Consider the following 26,140-nt stretch of genomic DNA (forward strand, 5'->3'; position numbering starts at 1 on the left):
TGATATTTTTAATTTTTGCTTTGCAGATGTTGCTGACACAATGCCTCATGTTTCATTAAAAATGAATTTTAGTGTCTGAGTCTGACTCTTTCTTACTGTCATCTTTGAGCCTCAATTTCCACACTTGCCAAATGGGACTCACACCTTGCTCTCAGGGATATCTTTTGTATGGTTTTTGTAAAGTGCTCAGCACACAGGAGGTACTGAAGGGATTAGCACACAATTCACAGAATATGGGAACAGATCATTGTGGCTTCATTTAGCCCATCTCCCTACCTGTCCAGGCCCCCATTTCAACCAAACATTTGTTTCCTTTCACAGGGCCAGCAAATTTCCTCAGATATTGTGAGGCTTCTCTTTGGAAACCAGCCTCTTTAATCCTGCTATGATGCCAAGAGGTAGCCCAGCAACTCACATCTTGTCTTGCTCTGAGCCACTTTCTTCTGTGTCCATCTCTGGCGCCTTATGCTGAAGCTGATGTGGCTCAGCACCAAGTTCCAGCACCAAGAGGGTGCTTGTTAACTGGCAGTGGCGAAAAGGCCTCCTCTCTTTCATTGTGTGTGTAAAGTTTCTCCTTTTGTGGGCCGTGGTTAATTTGTTGAACATCTGCGGAAGAGTTTTCACAGTTGGGGTTGGGGGAAAGCGCTAAATAGAAATATGAACTCTTCTAAGGTGCATTCCAAGACACTTCTAAGCTCTAGTTTCATAGAAACGTCGGGCTCCTCTGTTGCTTTATCACCACAGGTTTTATCCAGAAGGTGGCATCAGAGAACCTGAATTTCATTCACCGAAGGTTAAAAGAAAATCCCCATTTCTTAGTGATTGGAAACTAAAGTGTGTATTCTTTAAAGGGGATGTTAAAATACATTTTGTTCATCCCTGTATTTGGTGAAATTACTTTAAAGCTGTGAAAGATTGGGGTCGTGATAGCTTTCTACTCAGTGAAAACCTGAAGCTGAGGTACTTACAAAGCCTGTCCTAAGCCCATGTTCCTTCCCCAGGTGACATGATGTTGATCAAAACTGGCATATTTCCTAGTCAAGACAATTGTGAAACTTAAGAACAACCATGAGGCCTTCTTCCCCTTCTGCACACTCTTGTTCCCACTGCCCATCAAAGTCATCTTGGCTGGCTTCATTTGAGGTAGTGGTCAAGAAAACCTAAATGGTTGGTTTAAGAAGTCCATCTGCTGTGTAGTGGCACTTCAAAATAAGTCACAAGGTTGAAGATTCCAAAGAGGTGACTCTCCATTTGGTGACAGTCTCACAAATCAGGGCTCTCGGGGAAAGAGAAGGTAATCCTCTTCTGAATTTGAGATGGAATCTGGCCTGCTGGTTCCTTCCCAGGAATTCATTCCTAGCCAGCCATGTCACTTAGGCTCATGAGACAGTACCTCAGTGAATGTCTACCCACTCGTGGGAAGGTTAATGTTCTAGAAATTCTTGGTGTGAGGTACACCTTTGGATACTTACCAGAAGTTGGATTGCTGGACTAGATGGTAGTTCTCTTTTTCATTTTTTGAGGGGCTTTTATACTGTTTTCCATAGTAGCTCTACCAATTGAATCTTGAGCTAAACGAGTTTCATGAGTCGTTCTCAGGCCACTTTTGATTGTCGGTTCTTTTCAGGAGAAGTACTGTGGAGATTAGAGACTCAAAGTGGGAAGGAGTTCACTGATCAGGAAAGTTGGAATGACTGGCTACATACGGACCTTCTTTGGGGTGCCTAAAGCCCAGAGGTGGGGAAGGGGCTGGGAAGAGTGACCCTCTGTAGAGCTGCTGTGAGAGCACAAGGAGAAAGCTGGATGGGAGGACATAGGCCCTCAATGTGAAAGGTGCATTGGACTTCCTGTGGTCAAAAGTGTCTCCTACCTATTTCTCAATCCCTGGTACTGCCTGGGATCATTGTAGCAAGGGGACTGAAAATAATAGTGCACATCGCTGAGTGTGACATGACAGTGGATTCCTTTCCGGCAAAGGTGAGACTTTCATGATGAAGGCTTTACCCTATGTGAGAGCATTCCTCAGAATTCTGGACTTCACTGTCAGGAATGTTCTTGTGTTCCTGCTTCAGTCTGTGTACTGCCTTAGGCTGTGAAAACAGCTCAGGAAAGGTGACCTTTCCCCCTCCTATACTGTGGCCTAGAGCAGTGGTCTGAGAGGGTCTCCTGGGAGGCGCCCACTGATGTTGACTGCACTTGGTTGAGTAGACCACTCAACTCTTCTGTTGAGACTACCTGTGGCCGTAAAGAGGCACATGCAAGTGAACTCTTGTTGCTGGTGTGTTCTACTGATATACCAACCAGACACTTCTTCCTTTGACACTCACACACCTCAGGTGCCTTGCTAACGTCCTAAAGAAGGCACATATTGGCAATGGCAGCATGTGGGGCATGGGAAATATTGAGTCTGGGGCAGAAGTTGGCGGTAGCCTGATGTCAGAATTCTGTGCCATTGTGCCGAGCGAGGGCACACTGGGAATCCTGAGGAGTCCCGACTCTGTTTGTCAGAATGTGGTTGGAACTTTCCACATTCACTTTCTGCACTCTTCCACTGAGCACACTATGTGCATTGGCTGGAAGACACAGGTCCGATGGGTCTTGTCAGTGAACTGTCCATGAATCCAGGGCCATTTGCTTCCTTCGGGGCATATGCCAATGAGCCTGGATGTCCAGGAACCTCCCGAGTCAGGTGCCCCAGTTGGAGGATGAAGCCCTTGTATTCCTCTTGCTGGAGAGGGCTGCACCCCCAGGCTGCCGCTGTCTCTCCCACCCGTGTATCTGCTAGAAAGCCTTTCTAGCAGAAAGGCTGGCTGGTGGTGGCTCCTCTTCCATTTGGTTTTTGCTGTTGGTGGGGGAGACATTGCCTCAGGGGGACCTTCTCTGCACTCTCAAGGAAGAAGTTGTTGGTACAACAGTGGAGGGACAGTTATGCATTGTTTGTGGAGTTGTGCTACTGGAGTGGGGGAGAGGAAAGGGGAACTCAATTCGGGGAGGGACAAGGCCTGATGGTTTCCCCATGTCAGGCTTTTGCTTTCTCTTGATTTGGGAAATTTGGGCCCAGCAGGACTATGAGGAGGAGGCTCTGAGAGTATAAGGAAAGACTGACAGTGGGGAGGACAAGGGTCTTTGGTGTGATGACCGTGGTGGGCATTGTGGGTTCAGGGCTCTTTCTCTTGTCTCCTTTCTCCATTCTTGTGCCCTTCCTTTGGGTTAGCATATCTGAGGCACAAAAATCACAATGGATCCTGATGGGTATACTATAAGAAGCTATAGCTTTTGTATAAACTAAGACATTTATTATGGGAACAGGATTATTTTCCATTTTCCCATGTGAATTTTGATTTTGTCTGCAAGTGAAGGCTTTGCTGTCTTTTCCTAGCTCTCTGTTGCCTAGACCTGTGACAAATGGCTGTTGTGGTAGGGGAGCTCTTTTTCCAGCTGAACTCTTGCACAGTATATAATCTAAGGGAGTTCTGAGAAGGAAGTGTTGTTGCTTACACTACTTTTTTTTCCTGCAGATATTTTCTGCCTTTTTCCTGTAGCTTTATGGGCTCTTGATCATTCTTTTGCTGCCAGGTCCGTGAGGAACACTCTTGGTTTTTCAAATTCCCAAGAGGCTTATTTAACTTACAGAAAAGATTTGCATACATTGCAGAGAGTCAGAAATGGCAGCCTATTGCCTGGAGAATCCCAGGGACAGGGGAGCCTGGTGGGCTGCCATCTGTGGGGTCACACAGCGTCAGACACGAATGAAGTGATTTCCCAGAGTCAGACAAAGAAATGAGCACACTCCAGTTTTCGAGGAAATGTGAGATAGAAGCCTTCGTCCCTTTTCAGCATGAGCAATTTAATTTTCCTCATTTGAGTGTCCCTTACAATGTGCTCCCCGTCAGATCCCAGGTTCCCTGGGTATCTTCACCGTCCCTCCAATTGCTGATTCTAAATTCCTGGCCATAGCCAGACCTGTGCAGACAACTTTCTCAAGAGGAACTTGTGGAAACAGCACCTGAAGGACAAGTAAAAAGTATGAGTGACTGCTTATCCTCTAGGAGCTTTTTACCCATACATATGCCCTGAGGGCGACTTCTCTGTGATCAATAGGATCACTGGGGATGAAGTTTAAAACTGCTAACCTTGTTTAGAGATGGTTTAAGTTGCTCTGCTGACGTCAGCAGTCTGTTGGCAAGCGGAGCTGAACTTCATCTCTCCCCGTCACTTACTCATGTACTCTGAAGGAGCAGAGATTTGATCTCCAATTGGCAGAGGTCCGATTTCTGTGTCTTGTGGTGCACAGGATCTGCTAGAATACTTGGGAGGAGGCAAGGACTCAGATCTGGCAGAGTTTTACTTATGGAATTTTAGTGTGCAGCTCTGTCAAATACAGTGGACAGAATGAGCCAAATCTGTGCATTCCTGTACAGTTTGAATATTCTCTTCATCCCTCTGGATTTGAATTTGCCCTTCCAGTCCACTATGCTGACTCCAGCATGCACCCAAAATGGGTTACTGAATGTCACAAGCCAGGCCACCTCACAGTTTCGATTTGGGTTGGCTTTCTGAGCTTCCTTTGCTTCTCCTTATTCATGTGCAAGCCTACTATATTACTTCTTATCAGCTTTGGAAAAGAGCAGCAGTGGACCCACTTCAGTGAATCCTAAGGAGATTCACTGGTTTACCCATCCTCCCCTATCAGTCAGACAAAGCACCTTCCAGAGTGCTCAAAGGCCTGTTGTAGATTTTCCTCTAGTAGTTTGTCAGAGTACTGAGCTACAGGATATAGATGTAGTTAAAGCCAGGAACCAAGCACCTGTGCATCGCCTCCAGACCCCGGAACTGATGTGTCCTGAAAAGGCTAAGAGCGTAGATCTTTCCTGTCATGTTTTTTATTACCAAATACTAATAATAATAAATTATGAAGGTGGAATGAAACTTCAGAGTGGATGGGTGTGTTTATGGTATAGATTATAGAGATGCTTTATGGATGTATACTTATCTCCAGACTCATTCAATTCTATACATTAAATGTGTACATCTTTTTGTATGTCAGTTATTGCTTATACCTCAATAAAGGGGTTCAAAAATAATAGAAAAGACCCTTCCATGATCACAAATGACTGCCGCCCCCCAACATGTTATTAGATTTTAGAACTGAGAGGGAAAAATGTTTCTCCTTGGGGAAATTGGTAATGTCATTTACAGCTTCTGTATTATGGTTTTGCCCTGGTTTCTCTATGTATACATAGTATTTCCATTAGTGGTGTATAAGGTTAACCTTTAGTCCATAGGATTTTGAATTTAATAGAGTTACAGCTGTTCTACAGAAGTGGTCAACTTCATGCAGAGGACTTCGGCTCAAGGAGTGACCCTGTGACATCAGCGAGTTGTCATTTGACCAGAAATTGACTTTGGGGTATTGTCCCTTTGGGAATGGCTTGGACTTTGGGTTGTTTTCATTTTGTATAATATGTGCTTTTGTGCTTCCTCAAGAAATCTTTAAAAATATTGTACCCATGGGGGCATGTCAAAGTGTGTGTGTGCCGTATTTGTATTCCACAGGATGGAAGGCACTGTCTAAGGCTCACTGGTCTCTCTAGCAGGCCTCTTTTGTCTGAGACCTCCCCACGGCCTTCTATTTTCTGGGTCACAGAGTTTCCTGGCCTTAACTACTTGGTTTGGTACACTTTTCATCTTATGCTAGTTGAGCCAGTAATACATTTTTTATAGTTTGGGAATAGACTGGCAAGAATGAGTGAGAGCCTGCAAAGGTTCACTGGTTACCTTTCCCTGCAGAGAATATAAAAAGACATACTGTTGAGACTTCCCCAGCAGTCCAGTGGTTAAGACTGCATGGTTCCAATATACGGGGGAGAGGGTTCAGTCCCTGGTGGGGGAAATAGATCCCACATGCTGCATGGCATGGCCAAAAAGAAAGAAAGAAAGAAAGAAAAACACACTGCTGAGTTTCCCTGAGCTAGCTCATTTCCGTGTCTTTAAAATGTATTTGTTGCTTAAGTTTCTCGTATTTTGTTAAATACGTGTGTTCTTCCAATAAAATTCATTTGCTCCAGAAGATCTCACTTGTATGTTTTTATTATTCACAATGAACACCAGCATGATCAAGGAAGCTGCGGCTCTGTCATGTGCATTGTCACCTGAACTGGGGCGGAGCTCTAAGCTCTGGAGTCTGATGCATTAAGAACAGGAGCCGGTGGCAAGGGGATGGGGTCTCCAGGCCATGCTAAAAGTTCCCCTCTTTGTTAAGCTCGCCCTTTTGTCTAGGGAAGTATTCCCCTGAAAGTTGGTCACTCAGTCGCATCCGACTCTGTGCGACCCCATGGCCTGTAGCCCGCCAGGCTCCTCTGTCCATGGGATTCTCCAGGCAAGAATACTGAAGTGGCTTGCCATTCCCTTCTCCCGGGGATCTTCCCACCCCAGGGATCGAACCCTGGCCTCCTGCATTACAGGCAGATTCTTTATCATCCGAGCCACCTGGGGAGCCCTAAAGATAGCAGGTAATCTAATACCTCCCTATGAGAAGGGATCCTTTTTGCCACTTCATGAAGGCCATGAATGCATATTTGGGGATCGTGGAGAAATCTTCTGATACTCCCAAGGGCAAGGAGAGGTAGGGTGACTGGCATGGTTTTATAGAAGATTCGTTCAGAAGTCAGTAGGACCAAACTAGAAGCAGCAAGCACACAGTTAATTCCTGCTGAGCCTGCATTACAATCTCGGTCCCTTGTGCCTGAGACATCTTTTATTACACCACACCACTAGGTCTTCTAAAGACTTTGTAATAGCAGAATTACATTAGCTAGTGGGTAGAAATTTTTGGCAGTGTTCATTCTTTAAACACATCAATACACCTTCCAGTTCTAACTGGAATTAATTAGACTTGCAATTAACTAAAATTGTGTGTCTTACGTGTATAGCTTATCATGGTTTAAACATTTCAGCAGGGCCTTCCTCAGTGGTCCAGTGGCTGAGACTCCATGCTCCCAATTAAGGGGGCCCAAGTTCGATCCCTGGTTGGGAAAGTAGATTCCACATGCCACAACTAAGACCCAGCGAAGCCAAATTAATTAATATTAACAAAATAAAAAAAGTTATTTTTTCCCAGCAAATAGACTGTGGTCAGTAACCCCCTGCCCACACCCACAGGAAAGGAGTGTAAGACTGGCAGTCTCTTCTGTCTGTAGATCTTCAGGGTGGCTGGGTGCCTTGCTTTTCCTGGCATTTCATAAAGATCTTGGGCTGAAGGTGGCAGCAATTCTGTTCTTGCCATTCAGTCTAGAGGGCCCCAAGCTTCAATGTCTCATTTCCTGCCCGAGAGGTTCATCAGGATGCAGAACTCAGATTACATCACTTTTTCTCTAATTGCAGCTTGAACTTTATGTCCCTTTGGTTATCCTCTCCTGCTACAGAATGAGTCTCACATAAAACTGGAAGCCATCTCCCATTGGCCCTATTTCAGGTCAGTGGGTATGATTTTACTTGAGGCATTTGCATTTAGACTGCCAAACACCATGAAATCCCACCACAAAACACCATGAAATCCCACTACCATTCTGATCTTCAATGACACGCCAAGCCTCACAGGAAGCGCTTTCCATGGAGGCGGGCCGAAGGCAGGGGTGGGCGGAGACGGGAGCCGAACTGTTACCTGCGCAGGCCCCGCCCTGAAGAGCAGATGGTTGCTAGTGCGCAGGCGCAATATGGAGGCGGAGCTAGGGCTGTAGTGGCGGGAGAAGAGGGCTAGGGGAGGGCTGGGGCTAACGGCGATAAGGAGGCGGGATCAGAAACGAGGGGCGTGGCCTCGGTTTCCCCAGGCGGGTGGTGGGTGAAGGGCAAGGGCCAGGGGCCCTCATACTGCGTCTTGCAGTATGAGGGCGAGGCCCGCTGCACTTGGAGCAGAGGAGTCAGCCAGGTGCCCACCCTCCCTGCCGAGTCCGCCACTCACTTGTCTTTCTGAGTTCCTTGGCTTGCATGAGGTTCTGTGAACACATTGTCCTGCTTCTTCACGCATCTCTCAGACAGATTATTGGCAACTACGCTGCGGATGTTGCCTGCGACATGAAAGGGAAAGCCCCAAATACTAGCCAGCATAATCCCAAGCAACGTGTTCAAAGAGTGCACCGTGACCAGGAAATGTAAGGAAGGTTGAATGCCAAGAAAGCTCTTAATTTTCTATACCAAAAGACGAAAAGAAAATAATCATCTGGTCATCTGCATCAGCTTTGAAAAGATAAAAATGAAGGGTTATCTGATGTTACCAGAGGCATTTGATAAAGATCTTTTACTCTATTACCAATAGCAGAAAATCAAATTACCACTCAGATCATTAAGTTACTTCCTCTGACATCATCATCACATATATGCACACAATTCACTGTTTACTTAGGGCAGTGACACTCCAATTTCTTTCACAAATCATGTGTTTTTATGAGACAGTGCTAAAGGCCAACCTCTCTGGATGCCCACAATAGCTCAACCCGAAGAGGAGGTGACTCTTGTTCCAAATGAAAATATGTAATTAGCTAATCTGTTTGGAGTTGGGATTTTAGTTGAACTCTTACTTAATGTATTGCATATATATTGGAACAGTGAAGGGAATCTTAGATTTATGGATTTTATCAGTTTCCTTTTTGAAAAATCAATAGTTTTACTATTCATGAAGGTTTTACTCACTGACTGCTTTTTTCCCCCTCTCAAGTCTGTTCTTCCTGTCTTCTGCCCCTTGATCAATGAAAGAGCTTTTCTTCATATTGCTTAGGTCAAGCACCTTGTCATTCTCCTTGACTCCTCCTCCTCATGTCGCACACGAACTCCATCAGCAAATCCTCAGCTCAACATATAAGCAAAGGGCTGCACATCCAGGGACAGGAGGAATTGCTGTGGCCTTCTTTTCAGACAATTCACCACCGTCTGTATGTGGAAATATGAACCAATACCTAGAAGCTGAGTCCCATAAACAGAATATGGACTCATAAAAAGACATGAGCTAAGATATAGAAACAAAGTCAGTATGTAAGGTATGTGCTTACTCAAGTTGTATGAATCCCTTCTAATCCACTAGGGTGAACACAGAATCAAAAATGGGTGTAAAGGAAACATCTGTGGATTTGCAAAGGGTTAGAATTTCAGGTCAGTGTGCTCTCTCCATATCCTAAGAAGAGTAGAAAATCAAAGGAATCTCCTTTCTACCCCCAGGAGAGTAGAGGAGACAAGAAGCATATAGCCCACAACTTGTTGTGCAAAGCTGGGCAAAGTTTAGATGCAGGATTAGAGTTTTAGACCATTGCTTGGGATCAAGAAAACTTTGTGATTGATGGAGGAAATTTTCCCAATTGAGGTATGGGGAAATCATTCTGGCTTTTATGTGATTTAGCTTGAACTTTAGGCTAACGAGAACAGCCTGTCTTATGACCTGTTTATCATGCAGTGTACATCTGCTTTAGCCATTCCGAAAAGAATTCATTATCCAGAAGTATAGTATGTCCACTTTGAAGGTAGGGATAAATGCTACCCTCTCCTATGATGCTTATGCTAGTATTCCTTTAAAGACAAGTTTTCCTTCCCAGATATCAAGTTCCTGCTGATTCACTCTGTAGGTGCTAATCTCTCCCTTTTGAGATCTTGAAGGCATGTACCCCTGCATGTTTCTGCTTCATGGTTCTTTGTTCTGAAAAGATACAAAACTGTGATGAAAACCATGCTTCTCTAGCAAAGCTTCTGAGAATTCCTGATAAGCTGTTCCCTCGGCTATACTCCTCAGTTTGGCTCAGAGAACACTCGTTTCTATTCCTATTCCTGTTAGAGATCGGTTATTGGCTATTTGTGTTTAATTGATGGTAAACAAGGCATGGCTAGGCACCATCTGAATTAGAAGTGGTAACGTGACAGGGACCAGCGTTCTGAGCAGGTTCCGAATATTGGATCTTGGTTTGGTTCCAGTATGAATGGAAAGGACGACCTCTCCTCCCCCACCCAAAGATTGGTCATCATGGTCATACTTTTTTCTTTGGCAATATCTTTCACTGGAGGCACTATGAACACTCTGAAAACACACCTCTGTGAGGTTATCTACAAGACCTTCTACAACGAACACCCCCAAAAGATGTCCTTTTCATTATAGGGGACTGGAATGCAAAAGTAGGAAGTCAAGAAACACCTGGAGTAACAGGCAAATTTGGCCTTGGAGTACAGACTGAAGCAGGGCGAAAGCTAATAGAGTTCTGCCAAGAGAACGCACTGGTCATAGCAAACACACTCCGCCAACAACACAAGAGGAGACTCAACATATGGACCTCACTAGATGGTCAATGCCGAAATCAGATTGATTATATTCTTTGCAGCCAAAGATGGAAAGGCTCTATACAGTCAGCAAAAACAAGACCGGGATCTAACTGTGGCTCAGATCATGAACGCCTTATTGCCAAATTCAGACTGAAATTGAAGAAAGTGGGGAAAACCACTAGACCATTCAGGTATGACCGAATACAGTGGAAGTGAGTAGTAGATTGAAGGGACTAGATCTGATAGAGTGCCTGATGAACTATGGACGGAGGTTCGTGACATTGTACAGGAGACAGGAATCAAGACCATCCCAGGAAAAAGAAATGCAAAAGAGCAAAATGGCTGTCTGAGGAGGCCTTACAAATAGCTGTGAAAAGAAGAGAATCCAAAAGCAACGGAGAAAGGGAAAGCTATACCCATTTGAATGCTGAGTACCAAAGAAGAGCAAGGAGAGATAAGAAAGCCTTCCTCAGCCATCAATGCAAAGAAATAGAGTGGGAAAGACTAGAGATCTCTTCAAGAAAATGAGAGATACCAAGGGACCATTTCATGCAAATATAGGCTCATAAAGGACAGAAATGGTATGGACCTAACAGAAGCAGAAGATATTAAGAAGAGGTGGCAATTAGTAAATTTAAAAAATAATTGAAATCGTTCCAGTCATCTTTTCTGACCACAGTGCAGTAAGATTAGATCTCAGGTACAGGACAAAAACTCTTAAAAATTCCAACATATGGAGGCTAAGTAACACACTTCTGAATAACCAACAAATGATAGAAGAAACAAAAAAGAATACAAAATATGGGTAGAAACAAATGTAAATGAAAACACAACAACCCAAAACCCATGGGACACTGTAAAAGCAGTGCTAAGGGGAAGGTTCATAGCAATACAGGCTTACCTCAAGAAACAAGAAAAAAAATCAAATAAATAACCTAACTCTACACCTAAATCAACTAGAGAAGGAGGAAACGAAGAACCCCAGGGTTAGCAGAAGGAAAGAAATCTTAAAAATTAGGGCAGAAATAAATGCAAAAGAAACAAAAGAGACCATAGCAAAAATCAACAAAGCTAAAAGCTGGTTTTTTGAAAGGATAAATAAAATTGACAAACCGTTAGCCAGACTCATCAAGAAAGCAAGGGAGAAGAATCAAATCCCGAAAATAAGAAATGAAAATGGAACCATCTCAACAGACAACACAGAAATTCAAAGGCTCATAAGAGACTACTACCAGTAGCTATATGCCAATAAAATGGATAACTTGGAAGAAATGGACAAATTCCTAGAAAAGTATAACTTTCCAAAACTGAGCCAGGAAAAAATAGAAGATCTTAACAAGCACGGAAATCAAAACTGTAATCAGAAAACTTCCAGCAAACAAAAGCCCAGGACCAGATGGCTTCACAACTGAATTCTACCAAAAATTTAGGGAAGAGCTAACACCTATCTTACTCCAACTCTTCCAGAAAACTGCAGAAGAAGGTAAACTTCCAAACTCACTCTATGTGGCCACCGTCACCCTAACACCAAAACCGGACAAAGATGCCACAAAAATAGAAAACTACAGGCCAATAACACTGATGAACATAGATGCAAAACTCCTTAACAAAATTTTAGAAAACAGAACCCAACAACATATTAAAAAGATCATACATCATGACGAAGTGTGCTTTATCCCAGGAATGCAAGGATTCTTTAATATTTGCAAATCAATCAATGTAATACACCACATGGACAAATTGACAGATGAAAACCATATGGTTATCTCAAGAGATGCAGAAAAAGCCTTTGACAAAATTCAACATCCATTTATGATAAAAACTCTCCAGATGGCAGGAATAGAAGGGTCATACCTCAACATAATGAAAGCTATATATGACACACCCACAGCAAACATTATCCTCAATGGTGAACAATTCAAAGCATTTCCCCTGAAGTCAGGAACAAGGCAAGGGTGCCCACTCTCACCACTACTATTCAACATAGTTTTGGAAGTCTTGGCCACAGAAATCAGAGCAGAAGAAGAAATAAAAGGAATCCAGAGAGGAAAAGAAGAAGTAAAACTCTCACTGCTTGCAGATGACATGAACCTCTACATAGAAAACCCTAAAGACTCTGCCAGAAAATTACTAGAGCTGATCAAGGAATATAGTAAAGTTGCAGGATATAAAATTAACACACAGAAATCCCTTGCATTCCTATACACTAACAATGAGAAAACAGAAAGAGAAATTAAGGAAACAATACCATTCACCATTGCAACGAAAAGAATAAAATTCCTGGGGATATATCCACCTAAAGAAACAAAAGACCTATATAGAGAAAATTATAAATCACTGATAAAAGAAATCAAAGAGTACAGAAATAGATGGAGAAATATACTGTGTTCGTGGATTGGAAGAATCAATATTGTGAAAGTGAGTATATTACCCAAAGCAATCTATAGATTCAATGCACTCCTTATCAAGCTACCAAAGGTACTTTTCACAGAACGAGAACAAATCATTTCTCGATTTGTATGGAAATACAAAAAACCTCGAATAGTCAAAGCAATCTTGTGAAAGAAGGATGGAACTGGAGAAATCAACCTGCTTGGCATCAGGCTCCACTACAAAGCCACAGTCATCTAGACAGTATGGGACTGGCACAAAGACAGAATGATAGATCAATGGAACAAAATAGAAAACCCAGAGATAAATCCACATACCTATGGACCCCTTATCTTCGACAAAGGAGGCAAGAATATACAATGGAGAAAAGACAACCTCTTTAACAAGTGGTCCTGGGAAAACTGGTCAACCACTTGTAAAAGAATGAAACCAGAACCCTTTCTAACAGCATACACAAAAGTAAACTCAAAATGGATGAAAGATCTAAATGTAAGACCAGAAACTATAAAACTCCTAGAGGAGAACATAAGCAAAACACTCTCCGACATCAATCACAGCAAGATCCTCTATGACCCACCTCCCAGAATATTGGAAATGAAAGCAAAAATAAACAAATGGGACCTGATGAAACTTAAAAGCTTTTGCACTACAAAGGAAACTCTAAGCAAGGTAAAAATACAGCCTTCAGAATGGGAGAAAATAATAGCAAATAAAGCAACAGACAAAGAATTAATCTCAAAAATATACAAGCAACACCTGCAGCTCAATTCCTGAAAAACAAACGACCGAATCAAAAAATGGGCCAGAGAAATAAACAGACATTTCTCCAAAGAAGACATACAGATGGCTAACACACACATGAAAAGATGCTCAACAACACCCATTATTAGAGAAATGCAAATCAAAACCACAGTGAGGTACCATTTCATGCCAGTCAGAATTGCTGCTATCCAAAAGTCTACAAGCAATAAATGCTGGAGACGGTGTGGAGAAAAGGGAACCCTCTTACACTGTTGGTGGGAATGCAAACTAGTAGAGCCACTGTGGAGAACAGTGTGGAGATTCCTTAAAAACCTGGAAATAGAATTGCCATATGACCCTGCAATCCCACTCCTGGGCATACACACCAAGGAAACCAGAACTGAAAGAGACACGTGTACCCCAATGTTCATCGCAGCACTGTTTATAATAGCCAGGACATGGAAGCAAACTAGATGCCCATCAGCAGACGAATGGATAAGAAAGCTGTGGTACATATGCACAATGGAATATGACTCAGCCACTAAAAAGAATACATTTGAATCAGTTCTAATGAGGTGGATGAAACTGGAGCCCATTATACAGAGTGAAGTAGGCCAGAAAGTAAAACACCAATCCAGTATACTAACACATATATATGGAATTTAGAAAGATGGTAATGATAACCCTATATGCAAGACAGAAAAAGAGACACCGATGTATAGAACAGACTTTTGGACTCTGGGAGAAGGCGTGGGGGGAGGGGGATGATCTGAGAGAATAGCATTGAAACATGTATATTATCAATTGTGAAACAGATCGCCAGTCCAGGTTTGATGCCTGAGACAAGTGCTCAGGGCTGGTGCACTGGGATGACCCAGAGGGATGGGATAGGGAGGAAGGTGGGAGGGGGATTCAGGAAGGGGAACACATGTAAATCCATGGCTGATTCATATCAATGTATGGCAAAAACCACTAGAATATTGTAAAGGAATTAGCCTCCAACTAATGTAAATCAATAAAAAACAATAACAATAAAATAAAGAAAAAAAGAAGAGGTTGCAAGAATACACAGAAGAACTGTACAAAAAAGATCTTCACGACCCAGATAATCATGATGCTGTGATCACTCACACACACCTAGAGCCAGACATCCTGGAATGTGAAGTCAAGTGGGTCTTAGGAAGCATCACTACAAACAAAGCTAGTGGAGGTGATGGAATTTCAGTTGAGCTATATCAAATCCTAATAGATGATGCTGTGAAAGTGCTGCACTCAATATGCCAGTAAATTTGGAAAACTCGGCAGTGGCCACAGGACTGGAAAAGGTCAGTTTTCATTTCAATCCCAAAGAAAGGCAATGCCAAAGAATGCTCAAACGACCGCACGATTGCCCTCATCTCACACACTAGTAAAGTAATGCTCAGAATTCTCCAAGCCAGGCTTCAGCACTACATGAACCGTGAACTTCCAGATGTTCAAGCTGGTTTTAGAACAGACAGAGGAACCAGAGATCAAACTGCCACCATCTCCTGGATCATTGAAAAAGCAAGAGAGTTCCAGAAAATCATCTATTTCTGCTTTATTGACTATGCCAAAGCCGTTGACTGTGTGGATCACAATAAACCGTGGAAAATACTGAAGGAGATGGGAATACCAGACCACCTGACCTGCCTCTTGAGAAACCTGTATGCAGGTCAGGAAGCAACAGTGAGAACTCGACATGGAACAACAGACTGGTTCCAAATAGGAAAAGCAGTACACCAAGGCTGTATATTGTCACCCTGCTTATTTAACTTATATGCAGAGTACATCATGAGAAACACTGGGCTGGAGGAAGCATAAGCTGGAAACAAGATTGCTGGGAGAAATATCAATCACCTCAGATATGCAGATGACACCACCCTTATGGCAGAAAGTGAAGAAGAACTAAAGAGCCTCTTGATGAAAGTCAAAGAGGAGAGTGAAAAAGTTGGCTTAAAGCTCACCATTCAGAACACTAAGATCATGGCATCCGGTCCCATCACTTCATAGGAAATAGATGGGGTCGATCGAATCAGTGGCTGACTTTATTTTTTGGGGCTCCAAAATCACTGCAGATGGTGATTGCAGCCATGAAATTAAAAGACGCTTACTCCTTGGAAGGAAAGCTATGACCAAACTAGACGGCATATTAAAAAGCAGAGACATTACTTTGTCAACAAAGGTCCGTCTAGTCAAGGCTATGGTTTTTCCAGGGGTCATGCACGGATGTGAGAGTTGGACTATCTTGGACTCTGTGGGAGAATGCGAGGGTGAGATGTTTCGAGAGAACAGCATCGAAACATGTATATTATCTAGGGTGAAACAGATCACCAGCCCAGGCTGGATGCATGAGACAAGTGCTCGGGCCTGGTGCACTGGGAAGACCCAGAGGAATCTGGTGGAGGGGGAGGTGGGACGGGGGATCGTGATGGGGAATACATGTAAATCCATGGCTGATTCATGTCAATGTATGACAAAAACCACTACAATATTGTAAAGTAATTAGTCTCCAACTAATAAAAATAAATGAAAAATAAAAAAATTAATAAAACTATTGGCCTGTACAACCTTCAAAAAAAAAGGAAGAAAGAAAGCTGAGCGGCCAGCCGCTGTCCCGCGCACCCTCGCGCGGCTGGCCAGGCTGGCAGGCGGAAGCGCCAGCGCACGGTGGGGCTGACGCGCGGAGCCGGCCGGCAGCAGCGCCACCATGCCCGCGGACCACCGCCGCATCCCCGGGCCCGAGGAGTCGCAGCCGCCGCAGCTGTACGCGGCCGGCGAGGGCGAGGCGCCGGCCCCTCGCGACCCGGCGCGGCTGCGGCCGGTGTACGCGCGCGCATGGCTGCTGAGCCAGGCTAAGGGTTCGGCCTACTTGGAGGCAGGGGGCCCCAAGGTGCTGTGCGCCGAGTCGGGCCCGCGCCAGGCCGAGGGCGGCGAGCGCGGCGGCTGCCCGGCCAGGGCGGGCTGCGAGGCCCCCGCGGCGCTGAGCGGCCGCCTGCTCTGCGACTTCCGCCGCGCGCCCTTCTCGGGCCGCCGGCGCCGAGCCCCGCCGGGCGGCGGCGAGGAGCGCGAGCTGGCTCTGGCGCTGCAGGAGTCGCTCGAGCCGGCGTGCGCCTGGGCCGCTACCCGCGCGCGCAGCTCGAGGTGTGGGCGCTGCTGCTGGGGGACGGCGGCTCGGCGCTGGCCGCCCCGCTCACTGCCGCCGCGCTCGCCCTGGCCGCCGCGGGCGTCGAGATGTACGACCTGGTGGTGGGCTGCGGCCTGAGCCGCGCGCCGGGGCCCGCGCCCGCCTGGCTGCTGGACCCCACGCTGCTGGAGGAGGAGCGCGCCGCCGCCGGCCTCACCGTGGCGCTCATGGCGGTGCTCAAGCAGGTGGCCGGGCTGCTGGGCAGCGGGGAGGGCGGCCTGACCGAGAGCTGGGCGGAGGCCGTGCACCTGGGGTTCGAGGGCTGCCAGCGCCTCTACCCCGTTCTCCAGCAGTGCTTGGTGCGGGCCGCCCGCTGGAGGGGTGGCGCCGCGCCCCTCTGAGCCCGAGACCCGAGTAACGACGGACGCCGAGGACCGAGCCGCCGCTGCCGCCACAAGGACCCGCACCGTCGGCCTGCAGACTGCGTGCGCCGAACTGCAGCTGAGACCTGGGAGCACCGGAGAGGGTCTGCCGAGGCGTGCTCAGAATAGCCGTGTTGGAGCGATTCTTTCCAACTGCTTCGTGAAAGAAACCTTTCTAATTGAGTTGACTCCCAGCCACGACCCAGTTGAAGGAACCTGCCAGTGCATCTTGACTCCTAAGTTGGAAAGGACTTCCGCTGGACTCATCGGGAAACCTGGAGCTGTTGTCCTGCAAGGGATGGACCCTCGGCAGGCCAGCCGGGGACTCTCTCCTGAATAACTGGGCTGCTTTTGAGAGCGGGAACAAGGGGGCTGTGCCTTCCACGTACATCTGAGCCCAAACAAAAGCGCTTATAATCGGAAACATTCTTCTGTCGTTTTTGGTACCGACTTTAATGAGTAAGTCTCTTCCGAGCTGGGGAGTGTGTTCTCAGGGCTTGGGACAAGCATTATCTTTCATGTGTCCTGGTGTCGCCGGTCCACCAGCGAGACGGCACCTGAACTGCCAGGAGTGAGAGTTTCTGGATGCTGGAGATGGAGTCTGGCCATTCTGTAGGGCAGAGGGGTCTCTCTGACCACGAGGGTGGGCTCTGGCCTGTGTGGCTCCTGAGCCCTGCAGGTCTGTGCTCAGGTCTGAATTGGCAAAAGGGCCGCCTGGGGTCCTCCCTGCACCAGCTTGGTGTGACCTGAGCGTGTGTGTCTCAGGGGCCTGCTCAGCTCTAGGAAAGGCTGGCTTGAGGCAGCTGAGAGACCAGAATGAGGCCTGGGGACCACACCAAGAACCCCTGACCGGGGGAGAAACACAGACTTTATTTGCCCCCAGTGACATAATATATAATTCCAAAGCAGATCTGCAATATCTAGAATCACAGCAGCAAGGAACAAGACAGAAACAAGGCACCTACAGGACCGAGGCCGAGCCTGCTGGGCGAGGGGCTGGGAGGCCATGAAGTCAGAAGAAGGCAACTGGAACTGAAGAAGGGTTAGCCCAGCTTCAAAGTGGCCACGTGGAAAAACAGGGCAGAGACCTGTGGGAAGGGGCCAGTTACATCCCATTAGATGGACATTTACAAAACCCTATCAACCCCCAGATGAGAGTCTTCCACATGAGATGGGAGGCAAACCACACACCATATATGCAGTTCTGTGTCACTGAAGAAACCCAAGTTTAAAAATCTATGTTACTCGTGTATTACCATATGTGAAATAGATGACCAGTCCAAGTTCGATGCATGAAACCGGGCACTCAAAGATGGTGCACTGGGGCAACCCAGAGGGATGTGATGGGGAGGGAGGTGGGAAGGGGGTTCGGGATGGGGGTCACAGGTACACCCGTGGCTGATTCATGTCAATGTATGGCAAGAGCCACCAGAATAGTAAATTAATTAGCATCCAAGTAAAATAAATTAGTTAACAAGAACAACAGCAAAATAAAGCTGAGCGCCAAAGAATTGATGATTTTGAGCTGTGGTATTGGAGGAGACTCTTGAGCATCCCTTGGACTGCAAGGAGATCCAACCAGTCCATCCTAAAGGAGATCAGTCCTGAGTGTTCACTGGAAGGACTGATGTTGAAGCTGAAACTCCAATTTGGCCACCTGATTCGAAGAGCTGACTCATTTGAGAACACTTGATGCTGGGAAAGATTGAGGACAGGAGGAGAAGGGGACAACAGAGGATGAGATGGTTGGATGGCATCACTGACTCAATGGCCATGGGTTTGGGTAGACTCCAGCACTTGGTGATGGACAGGGAGGCCTGGAGTGCTGTGGTTCATGGGGTCGCAAAGAGTCGGACACGACTGAGTGACTGAACTGAACTGAACTGAGGTTATCTATACTATTATCCCACTGGAAATTCCTTCATATTGTGAACAATGATTCGTCAGAACAAAATGGTTCACTGAGAATCTTAGGATATAGACTCAGAGTGGCCTTGGATGTCTTCTAGTGCTATAGCCTGACTTGCATAACCAGTCCTCACCCCAAATTAGTCTTTTCAAGACTTAACTCTAATGTGATTGTATTTGAAGATAGAAAGTTTTGGAGATGAATTTAAAAGAGGTCGTGAGGGGTGAGTCTTAATCCAACAGGATCAATGGCCTTAGAAGCGGAGGAAAAGAAAGAGAGAGATCTCTTTCTGCCCACACACACTGAGGAAAAGCCATGTGAGGACATAGGGAGAAGGCAATCATATGCTGCTGCCTTAAACTTGGAGTTAACAGCCTCCAAATCTGTGAGAAATAGATTTCTGTAGTTTAAGCTACCTAGTCTATGATCCTTTTTTTGGACAATCTGAGCTAAGACACCTAATCTAGGGTTTTCTTAGCTCTGATCTGGAAAATGCTGTTCTGCCTGGACTGTTAGTAGGTGTTGGTTCTATGGTCAAACGCCTTTGAGAATGTTGCATACTATTAATATCTATTGATAGTTCACTACTTACATTAGACTCTTCAAGGCTTTCAGAGCCCTAGAATGAGGAAACCTGGTTACCATTGTGGGAGGAGCACCTTTTAACATCTACATCACAGATTTCTTACATGGGGCCTGTGGAAGTCCTGGGGATTGCTTCTGTTCTTGTTTCACACCTATCCAGGCCTTGACTTTGCTAACTCCACAGCTACTGAACCAGAATATCTAGGGGCAGAGTGCCCCAGATTATGAATGACTAAAAGCAGATAGATTTTTGAGGAGCTGAGTTTGGGAACTACTATTCCAGAACAACACTCTCGTGTTATAGGTGAGGAATTTAAGATCCTTGGAGAGAAATTGCTTGCCCAAGCATGAGTGCAGAGCAAGTATTTGGACCATTTCCCCCTCCACTATAAATAACCACTGGGGTTTTTGATAGTTCTCCCAGCAATCGTGTTTCCAGCTTGTGCTTCATCCAGCCTGGCATTTCCCATGATGTACTCTGCCTGTAAGTTAAATAAGCAGGGTGACAATATACAGGCTTGCTGCACACCTTTCCGAATTTTGAACCAGTCCTTTGTTCCATGTCTGGTTCTAACTATTGCTGCTTGACCTGCATACAGATTTCTCAGAAAACAGGTAAAGTGGTTTGATATTCTCATCTCTTTAAGAGTTTTCCACAGTTTGCTGTGATCCACACAGGCAAAGGCTTTAGCATGATCAATGAAGCAGAAGTAGATGTGTTTTGTTTTTGGAATTCCCTTGCTTTTTGTGTGATCCAGTGGATGTTGACAATTTGATCTCTGGTTTCTCTGCCTTTTCTAAATCCAGCTTGAACATCTGGAAGTTCTCGATTCACATACTGCTGAAGCCTAGCTTGAAGGATTTTAAGTATAACCTTGCTATCATGTGAAATGAGTGCAGTTGTGTGGTAATTTGAAAGTTCTTTGGCATTGCCTTTCGTTGGGAGTGCTGGATGTCAATTATATCGCAATAAAACCTGGGGGGAATAAGGACCAAGGTATCCAGCAGACGAATTTTTGTGTCTTAGTTGAAAATTCCGTAGAGAATGATGACTTCTGAAATGAATACTAAGTCATAAGAAAAGTAGATGGTTGAAGGAAACTAGTGCCTAGATGCTAATACCCTTTCCCTTGAGATGGTACCTAAGGAACCCAGGGAGGGGAGAGAGAGGGAAAAAAAGAACTCAGGGACCAATCAGGTGGCATGTTTCAATCCTGCCTCTCAGCACATAGCCTCTAATTCAGCTTAAATTGGGAAACAGAATCTCACAAACAGCACAGTTATGGAGACTGACGAAGCGACCCAGAGTGGACTTCCTTCCTTTGAATGGACTCCATGGGGGATTGGAGCTTTGGTACCAGCAGCTGCCCCTTGGGCCCTTCCTCCTCCTCAGCGAGTGCAGACGAATTTGGGTAAGTCTCTCCTGGTTCTTGAATCTCCCATATTGATTGAGATTCTGAGTTTTATTTGGTGGTGGAGCAGGTTACCTGCCCCCTCCTAGTAGGAAAGATACTAGGGGGAGCCCAGTTGAAACATCTTGGGGATACTCACTCCCGGTCTAGACACTGAGTGGGGCTCACTTGAAAGATACCGAGGAATTCCCACCCAGTCAAAAGATGCTAGGTGGGGGGCTGGCTGAAAGATGCCAGGAGAATTGCCCACCCAGTGGAAAGGTACTGGGTAGGGGGGCTCGATTGGGAAAACATCAAGGAATACCCAGGACTTGGCTGAAAGATGCCAAGGTCACTCCATTGGAGGGGACTGAATGGTCTTGGCTGAGTGTTTAAGTAAGAGGCTGATCTGACACTTTTCCTCAGTTTGACTGCCTTTATAGAATTTGTCAGGATAAAAGTGAGGAAAATACATGAGAGCTTTGCTCTGAAGAAAAGGGATCAGACTCCTCCCGGCCGGTTTCGGTTTTCTCAGGTGACTGAGAAATTTATGGGAGTGGTGGAGGCCTAGTCCTCATACCGTGCAGTGGGCCCATAGGGAAACCCACTCATTAATTAAAATACTTGCTCGTCCGGGGATCCCACATAAGAACTGGCCATTCAGCGACCTGAGCAGCCATAATGGTCTTAGATTGCTGGAAGCAGAATCCGAGACACATAAAGACAAGCTGAAATGACTCTGGGGTAACTCCTGAAAGAGTTAGGCTCACAAGCAGCACATGGGCCCACTACACAAGTTCACTGGTGATCTCTCAACAGAAATAAAGGGGTGTCAGAAAGTCAGCCTCTAACTCTCTAGCCAGTTTCATGTACAATACATATGGACCTCATAGTTGCAACAACCTAATTAATTGGAGAAATTCTACTAAGAGAGAGCTCAACCTAAAATGGCCAAACTTGGGTTCTTTTGATAGTCTAAAATTGGTATTTTTACATGCACAATTAGAAAAGGCCGGCTGTGCTTTGACTGCTTTCTAGCAGCTTCTAAAACCAGAAATGATAGAGCAACTTCTTCCCAGAAAATCAACAAGAAATTGCTTGAATCTATCAGAATTAAAAGGCTGCTAGGACTGACTTTGCCAGCTTGCAGGTCTAATTGAACTGGGAAGTCACATTTGGCATTTATGCCATTTGGCTTTTCATTTTGTGGCATCCCTTTACCATCTTTTTGGGGCACTCTTGCCACTTGGCTTTTGATTTCCGGGCATCTCTTTGCCTTTTGTTTCATTTGGAGTGTGACTCCTGGCTGGTGAAGTTCTGGTTTGGTTTGGTTTGTTGGTTTGGTTTGAGTGCACAGACATCTGATACAAACTGTTTGAGCTAATATGTGAATTAAGGTTCCACACCCGACCTGGGAACCCTTTGGGAAAATATTTTTAAACGATTGGTTAATCTATAGCTATGATCCAATGGCAAGAAAAATGGCCTGAAACTATTAGATCTTTATTGACATAGGATAGGAAAATGAACTGAAGTTCCCTTATGTCCAGGACTTCCTCCTGTAATCAACAGCCTGTGGCTGATTAAACCAAGACCCCTACTTCCCCAGAGGGACAGTCCTTGCTGGGACCAATCTGCCCTTGTCATCAGGGCCAAGTTGAGCACTATCTGGTCTAAATTTCGGCTATAAAACTATGGTCACAAAAAAAGAATACAATTTTTGACAATGTGGTCACAATGTTCTTTAGAGTCCAGAGGAAGCTTGAAGAAAAAAATATCTTTTTAAGAATTGTTGTCCCGAGGAAATAAGTCCTTCTATACCTTTAGACCAGATGTCTCTGGATCTAGACCATGTCTAATTCCTGAAACCAAAAGGTACAAAAGGAGAACAAAGCCTTTTAAAATCTTACTCCAACCATTTTTTATGCATAACTAAGTTTGGAAAACAAAGCTATAGGGTCTCTTGTGTCTGTTTGGATGTATGTATGTCTCAGTGTGTGTCTTTGTTTCTTTTGATAATATTGCTGATTGCTGAGATCAGTTTGTAAATGAGCTCTAATCTGATTGGCCTTAAAGAAAAAGTAAAACCCAATCCAATTGTTTGGTTGTGGCCAATTACCTTTGTCTAGTACTTCTGGGTTACCTTGGTGGATTTCTGTTCTCTAGGAATACCCACTAGGAAATTTATTTTAGATGAGTGTTCAGTCCTGTTCTAGCTTCATGATATTACTAGATGGGATTCTCTCACCTGGCCAATTAATGATACCTGCTCTGGGGGTGCTGGCCATAGATTTAAGTTATCTCTTAGGGTCATTTAAACTCAATCAGAGTGATGAGCTAAGTCTCTATTAAAAAAATTAACCTCTCATCTATGAAAAGGTAAAGTCCCACAATTATGGGGTGGATCTACATGGTTAATATCAGGCTATGGTCATTTAAAAGCTCCTCTATGTTGAGAAGTGTTAAATCATACTAAAACTGATCAACCTGGTACTCATGAGACAAGCCTGGGTGCTTTCTGAACTATGTCTATTATTACCCTTAGAGAGCGTGATTGGTATGGAACTCAGTGGATTTGTGGAACTAATTTATGGCCTTCACATCTACAGGGATGGATATGAAGGTGTAGCCTGGGATTCCCATGAATTTAAGGTCATACATGATAATGAATTAGAGGTGACCCTAACCAATCTACCATTGGTATGATCGCAATGGGTCAAAATGTGTATTCTACTGGTATGACCATTTAGCAGCTTGCATGTGTGTGTGTGCATGTGCCTTCAATGGGGTTGGAGGATGTAACTGACCATATCTATGCCTTAACAACTTTCATAAGCTTTAAATGATAGTAATTGGGCTATTAGCTTATTTTTATTATTATTATATTTTTTCCATTTATTTTTATTTGTTGGAGGCTAATTACTTTAGAGTATTGCAGTGGTTTTTGTCATACACTGACATGAATCAGCCATGGATTTACATGTGTTCCCCCTCCCAAGCCCCCCTCCTGCCTCCCTCTCCATTCCATCCCTCTGGGTCTTCCCAGTGCACCAGCCCTGAGCACTTGTCTCATGCATCCATCCTGGGCTGATGATCTGTTTCACCCTTGATAGTATACTTGTTTCAATGCTGTTCTCTCAGAACATCCCACCCTCGCCTTCTCCCACAGAGTCTAAAATTCTGTTCTGTACATCTGTGTTTCTTTTTCTGTTTTGCATATAGGGTTATCATTACCATCTTTTTAAATTCCATATATACGCGTTAGTATACTGTATTGGTCTTTATCTTTATGCTTTACTTCACTCTGTATAATGGGCTCCAGTTTCATCCATCTCATTAGAACTGATTCAAATGAATTCTTTTAATGCTTTAGCTCTACACCTAAAGCAACTAGAGAAGGAAGAAATGAAGAACCCCAGGGTTAGTAGAAGGAAAGAAATCTTAAAAATTAGGGCAGAAATAAATGCAAAAGAAACAAAAGAGACCATAGCAAAAGTCAACAAAACTAAAAGCTGGTTTTTTGAAAAGATAAACAAAATTGACAAACCATTAGCAAGACTCATTAAGAAACAAAGGGAGAAGAACCAAATCAACAAAATTAGAAATGAAAACGGAGAGATCACAACAGACAACACTGAAATACAAAGGATCATAACAGATTACTACCAGCAGCTCTATGCCAATAAAATGGACAACTTGGAAGAAATGGACAAATTCCTAGAAAAGGATAACTTTCCAAAACTGAACCAGGAAGAAATAGAAGATCTTAACAGACCCATCACAAGCACGGAAATCGAAACTATAATCAGAAATCTTCCAGCAAACAAAAGCCCAGGAGCAGATGGCTTCACAGCTGAATTCTACCAAAAATTTAGAGAAGACCTAACACCTATCTTACTCCAACTCTTCCAGAAAATTGCAGAAGTTAACTTTCCAAACTCATTCTATGAGGCCACCATCACCCTAATTCCAAAACCAGACAAAGATGCCACAAAAAAAGAAAACTACAGGCCAATATCACTGATGAACATAGATGTAAAAATCCTTATTAGCCTATTGAATTCTGAGATCTCTATGATGAGAAAGGCATTGCTACACAACTGCAAGGCCCTTGACACCTTATAGGATCTCACAGGGATATCTGTGCTATAATTCAATCTGAATGCCAGATTTTCATACCTGGTACATCCTTTAATGTAACACATTTGAACCACAGGAAAAATCAGATTTCTGCTTTAAGTGACCCATTCCCTAGTCTTGACGATCTTTAAAAAAAAAAACTGGTGTAGGCGGCTCATGGCTAAAATATTTACTTTTAATTGCACTATATCATTTGTATTTTGTTTCACAAGATTCTTATTGTATTACCAAGTGTGTGACTGAGCCTCCAATGAAAATGATGACTAGACTTGAAGCAGCTGATCAAATGTATAGCTCAATATATGATGAATGATTTTAATAGTGTAACTCTAGGTATGAAAAGTGGAGAAGGCAATGGCACCCCACTCCAGTACTCTTGCCTGGAAAATCCCATGGACGGAGGAGCCTGGTAGGCTGTGGTCCATGGGGTCGCTAAGAGTTAGACAGGACTGAGCAACTTCACTTTCGATTTTCACGTTCATGCATTGGAAAAGGAAATTGCAACCCACTCCAGTGTTCTTGCTTGGAGAATCCCAGGGATGGGGGAGCCTGGTGGGCTATCATCTATGGGGTCGCACAGAGTTGGACATGACTGAAGCGACTTAGCAGCAGCAGCAGCAGGTATGAAAAGATGCAACAAGAGGGAATACTTTCCTGGACCATAACTAGAAGACAGGTGTCCAGAGATCTTTGACTATTAAGACCTAGTCCAGTAATAGCACATTGAGTGTCTTGTCAACAAAAACCTTCTCCAGAACTGGGAACGAGCCTTCCCAGCAATGCGGGACAACGTGGTCATGAAATGCCTCCCAAAGTATGGTCGGATTTATGACGACAAGGGGGCCGTGTCAACTACAAATTGGCACTTTCCAAGAGCATTGCCAATGACTGAACAACAAAGGCATTTGCCATCTGCCTCTAAGGAGATTGAACCCCATGCTGCTTTAGCTGTTGACCTTCAACAACCCCTGAGGGAGTGTAGAGTGGAGTGAGGTACTCTGTGCTTCAGGGAATCTGATGGGAAAGGTCTTTAAATAGTTGGATGTTTTTAGGAACAGATTTTATGATCTCAATCCTTGCATCGCCTCATATCTAGAGAAGCACTAAATCCATTCATGGT

At 44.6% G+C, this 26,140-nt stretch overlaps 1 protein-coding gene and 1 pseudogene across 1 annotated transcript in view; both read left to right on the forward strand.

The window, feature by feature from the left end:
• The window catches only part of LOC133053053 (heparan-sulfate 6-O-sulfotransferase 2), a 210,144-nt gene that overhangs the window by 175,100 nt on the left and 8,904 nt on the right, over positions 1 to 26,140 (forward strand). The window lies entirely within an intron of this gene.
• Positions 16,157 to 16,974, forward strand: LOC133051777 (exosome complex component MTR3-like; annotated as a pseudogene).

The sequence above is a fragment of the Dama dama genome, chromosome X (assembly GCF_033118175.1).
Source record: "Dama dama isolate Ldn47 chromosome X, ASM3311817v1, whole genome shotgun sequence".
NCBI lineage: Eukaryota > Metazoa > Chordata > Mammalia > Artiodactyla > Cervidae > Dama > Dama dama.